General features: G+C 40.7%; 1 pseudogene; it reads left to right on the forward strand.

Moving 5' to 3' along the window:
- The first annotated feature begins 1,501 nt into the window (after positions 1 to 1,501).
- On the forward strand, positions 1,502 to 4,150 carry LOC115662565 (protein ACCELERATED CELL DEATH 6-like; annotated as a pseudogene).
- Positions 4,151 to 5,458: the final 1,308 nt, after the last annotated feature.

Consider the following 5,458-nt stretch of genomic DNA (forward strand, 5'->3'; position numbering starts at 1 on the left):
CTCCTCCTCCATCCTCCGTCGTCCGTAAACCGTCTTGAAGCACAGGTCCGTTCCATTCCCGGCGGGAATAATAAAAAAAATTCCAAAAATTCATAAAAATCAGAAAAATTCTCAAAAAATCAATAAAAATCTGAAAAACTCAGAAAACCCATAAAATTTGCAAAATTATGAAATTGAAAAAATTAAAATTAAATTCATAAAAATTTCTGGAAAACAAAAATAAACAGATTTAGGGAAAGTAAAAAATTTTAATAAATTTTACCCCAAAAAAATAAAATAAAAATTCACAAAATGGTTTGGAATACCTGTGGCCACCCACTTTTAGTGAAATTTAAATATTTTGAAGTTCCCAAAAAAAAATAAAAAATTCAAAAAATTCAAAACTTTACAGAACGACTTAGAATACATGTGGCCACCCACTTTGAGTGAAATTTAAATTTTTTTAGGTGCCCAAAAATAATAAAAAATTTAAAAGTTCACAGAATGGCTTAGAATACCTGTGGTCACCCACTTTGAGTGAAATTTAAATTTTTTGAGGTGCCCAAAAAAATTCAAAAAATTCAAAACTTTACAAAATTGCTTAGAATACCTGTGGCCACCTACTTTGAGTGAAATTTAAATTTTTTGAAGTGTCCAAGTGGTATTTTTGAAGATTCCTTAGTTTAGGGATTAAAAGGGGTTTTAAAACCCTAAAAAAGATTAGACAAACCAATAAACCATGCTTATTGATTTTTTTTCACTTATAATTTGTACTTATAGTTAAATAAAAAATATAGATTTGAATGCAAAAAATTGGGAATATAAATTCTTTTGGTTGTACCAAACACATTTCTGTTCTTTTTCTATTTCAGGAATAGAAATTTTGTGCAGTTACCAAACGCATTATTTTGCTCAGAAACCCTTTCAGGAAATAAAAATAAAAAAAAATCATTGCTGAAAAGAAATTATTTTCAGAAATAGAAATGTTACCATACGCACCCTAAGTTTTTCACGCGTGGTGGCTTAATGAAGTTACACGTAAAGGACAAAGAAGGACAAAGAAGCAAAAATGTACGGACCACTGGTTTAAAGCTCTTTCCTTTATTAGTTTTGTGAGGCACGATTCCTTGGGTGAAGGAACTCTGTTCCTTTCACTTTTCTCAATTTGTTGCTTTGGAATTGGATTTTTGTGCGACGTGAAATATGTAAGAACTCTTTAAAATACATTATATTTGTAAATAATATTTATAACTTGGACGAGAAAGTGTGTTTTGCTACATCTCTAATTTTTTTTTGCTTTCTGCTCGTCCTAGAGAACATTTGTGGCAGAAAAGGAAAATCTGACAAAGTGGGACCCATCTACTCACATGGCTGATCTATGAACGGAGGGGGGGACTTTAGTGACGCGGAGACGCCGGACTACCCAATATTTTCTCCGCCACTAAACTCGACTCGGTCACTATAACTCTGCTGAATTTGATTGTTAGGACACCAAAGCAATTCACTCAAAGTCCCAGACAGAGTCACACTCGGAGAGATGGACGTGAAGCTGTCTATAGATGACCAGGAGATGTGGGAGCAGAGAAGGCAGAGACTGGAAGCGTTAATCGGGGCCAACTCGAGCCAGCAACAGCAGGATGCCGTGCGACCCGACCAGAATATGGATCCTCTGCTATACTCGGCCACGAAGGAAGGGGACGTTGACAAGTTCATCAAAGCCCTGGAGGATCATTGCGCCAAGAAAAGAGTGTCGTTGCCCGTCGTTCTCCGGCAACACAGCCCATCCAAGAATACACTGCTTCACGTTGCGGCAGGTATTTTAAAGAGGGTGTAACCGTAACATTTATTTTTTTCTTGCGGATTATAAAATGCTCAAACTTTCGCATTCAAATTAATCTGACCTCAATGGAAAACAGAGAGTGATGATATTGTCAGAGCAGTCATCGATTTCGTCCCTGACCACTTGATCTCCCTGGCGAACTCCAGTGGAGAGACGCCGCTGCACATTGCAGCTAGAGTCGGGAAAACCGGTGCAGTGGAGCTTCTCCTTCCCCGGGCGAAGCCAAGAGACACTGACCGCAGTGGCAACTCTGCTCTGCACGAGGCCGTGAGGAACCGCCATTACGAGGTGATCCGTCGGCTGGTAAGTAAAGATCCCAATCAGCTGTATCATCGCAGTAATGAAAGGAAGTCTTTATGGTGCGTAGCAGTCGAAACAGGGGACTTGGAGGTTCTCAAGCTCTTGCTGGAAGCGCCAAACCCAGTCAAAACACTGTACTTGGACTCGGAAGTTTTGAAGATCTTGCTGGAAGTGCAAAACCTAGTCGAAACAGGGAACTTGGACTTGGATATGTTCGAGTTCCAGCTCCGACTATGGATTCCAAGTTTTTTTGGCATGTCACCTGCACATGTCGCTGTAACGTACCGGAAAATGGGTAAACCCTACTTTCATTCTCTCGCACATTCTTTGACCTTCTTGTTCACTCTTTCCTTTTTTTTTCTTTTTTTTTTTCATTTTGTTATCCATTGGTGGTGGAAAAATCAAGTTGCCCGAGCAAAGTATAGTTTGATGAGGCACGGGTGTGATAGCTTACTATCCTAAGGGGCAAGATTGTGAGTCAACTCCCGATACTTTGGATCGTCTAGAACGGGATCAACCTCCTATTAACGAATTACAGGACTTTGCGTTCATCCCAAAATGATTAACTTCTTGCGTTGGATTTAGATATGCTGACAGAGATGTGGAAAAAGAAGCCGGGGCTATTTCGATTGAGAGATGAGGGATACGGCACTCCACTCCATTTCGCAGCGTACACGAATTATCTTGATGGAGTCAAGTTCTTGATTGAGAAGATCCCATTAAGCGCCATGGAGCAAGACCAGGAGGGCTATCTGCCCATCCATGTCGCTTGCATGATGGATCACGTGAGGATCGTCGAGTTGCTACTTCAACAATGGCCAGACCCTGCAGAGTTTCGAGCTAGGAGAGGAGAAAACATTCTTCATATTTCAGCGCAGCACGGATGCATTTCAACTGTCAAATACTTACTGAAAAGTCCGAAATTCGGTCACCTCATAAATGCGAGAGATTTCGGCGGGAATACGCCTCTGCATCTGGCTGCATTGAACTGGCAACCTTCGGTCTTACTTCTTCTTGCACGAGAAAGAAGAGTTGATCTTAAGCTGGTAGGTGAGAGAAACATGACGGCTCTAGACATGGTAGAGGAGGACATGAAAGAAAAGGATGCTCCACTTCGGAAGGTACGGCCTTTTACACTTTTGTCGCGGGTAGTCATACATTGCAAGTTGTTGCATCATTCAGGGACAGACCTAGAAAATAAGTTCGTGCAGTATGTGATTTAGTGTGCTCTCAACTAGATCTGCAGTTTAGTCTTGGCCACAATCATAATATTTTGGTTTCTTTGTTTATCCTTTGACTCACTACTTGCAGAGGTTAACGCGGATAATTTTGGCATCCGCTGGAACACCGAGAAGTGGAGAGTCAGCTATCTATAAGGGAATCGGTTGGAGCCTAGGGAAAGAAATGAAGCCACCGGAATTGGATAGACTCAAGGAGGAGGCAAATACTCGCATGGTCGTGGCGGCGCTCGTAGCCGCTATGACTTTCGCATCTGGTTTTTCCGTTCCCGGAGGATACAATGGTTCTGACCCAAATGCTGGAATCGCCATATTGCTCCACAAAGCCATGTACAACGTCTTTGTGATTTGCAACTCCGTTGCCATGTATAGCTCGATCATCGCACTCGTGATCCTCCTTTGGACATAGATTAATGATCCTTATGTGGTGCAAAATGCCCTTTCGAAATCAAGACTCCCGTTGTTGGTAGCCCTTGCCGCGATGCCTCTGGCATTCATGGCGGGTGTCTACGTTAGCATAACCAAACTCGCTTGGCTTGCAATTGTTGTCTTGGTCCTGGGTTCCGTCGCCCTCTTCATTATCTTAAGCTTCTACCTTTTGTTGTATATCCCGCTTGGGTGCAACCATCCTCTCGTCCATCGCTTCACTGACTTAATTATCTTTGTGGGCATTTCAATGTCGGGGAGTGTGACTGCAGCCAGTGGGACAGCGGGACGAGCAACAACATCTACCGATGCCAACCGTGACGCTGGTGACTACCGCCTCTACCCCAGAAGTCATATCCCTACTTGAATCTATTATCTTCCCACTAATTATGTGTCCATGTCTACACCTGTAGCTCCCTCTTAATTACATTAGCTGCTGCTGTTTCAATTGGGCTGGCATACCCGTCTGTTGTACGAATAAGTGAAATTTACAATTTTAGTCACCCAAAATACTTGGTGATTAGTCTCACATTCCCGTCCCTCTCTTGTTGATTTTGTTTTAGTTTTCTTGTTCTTTTCTTATTTTTCTTCTCTCTGATCTAGATCTGGAGCTCTCTTCTCCCGATCTAGATTTAGATCGAGAGAGATCAAACTCTCATATCTAATTCTTGATTTAAGAGCTGTCATCTCCCGATTCAGATCTGGGAGTTTAATAATGTTACGGGGGATTTCATACCCATGTGCTCTGTTCGTGTACAGTTTCTCTACCTCCAATTTCAATGGTGATGGCAAGAGCTCTAACGTCTTGCTAAACTACGAAGATGTACTTTTACCAAATATTAGATCTGTATTTGTTGAACTTGTTTTGATTGTCTCCGTGCGGTGATGATGTAGAGAAAGCCGAACCTATGCACGCACTGCCAACTAGCAACATCGTAGTTATTGAATTAGGAATTTCCGGCGTATGCTCATCACTGACGATAATAAGAGATCCACTGATCGGCAGCCGATTAATTTAATTGACAGATCCATTCTTATGGAACGAGTATGTACTTAACCCTGCTGGTACTTTGTTGATCCTTTTTGTTTCTTGGATTTGGCTTTGTTTTGTAGTATTTTGGGCTTTACACTACTTCGATTTGCTTTACTATTGAAGTTTATGTACTTCTTATGTATTCTTTAGTAATGACTATAATTTTATTTCGACAAAAAAAAAACTTTCGTGATTACTTATTCAATGATATCAATACGTAATGAGTTTGGTAAAATGGAGTTTTGGGATTGAGCTACATCATCACAACGTCTATTCCCCCTCACTTCCCTCAACATTAGCTAGACACATTGATTTACATTAATTAGATAAAAATTAATACGATATAAATAGCTAATAAATCTAAACTCACCAACTAAGAAACATAATTTGTTTTTCTCTTATATATTATTGTCGTGACCAACCTACGATTTTTGTAAACATTAAAAAGAGGGTATCGCCTGGTACGCGCTAAGTCTAGATTTGGGACTTAACTCGGGCTCTCCTAAGCTCATACCATATCATGACTTAGGATTTAGGTTTTTAACCTGCAAATGATTTTTATCTAGGAGTCGCCACTAATCAATTTGGGGTTAGTTGATTAGAACCCAAGTAAGGTGACGGGAGAATCACCCTACTCCTACG

The sequence above is a fragment of the Syzygium oleosum genome, unplaced genomic scaffold, assembly GCF_021117445.2.
Source record: "Syzygium oleosum isolate NSW1041296 unplaced genomic scaffold, Sole_v2.1 Sole_v2.10, whole genome shotgun sequence".
Classification (NCBI taxonomy): Eukaryota; Viridiplantae; Streptophyta; class Magnoliopsida; order Myrtales; family Myrtaceae; genus Syzygium; species Syzygium oleosum.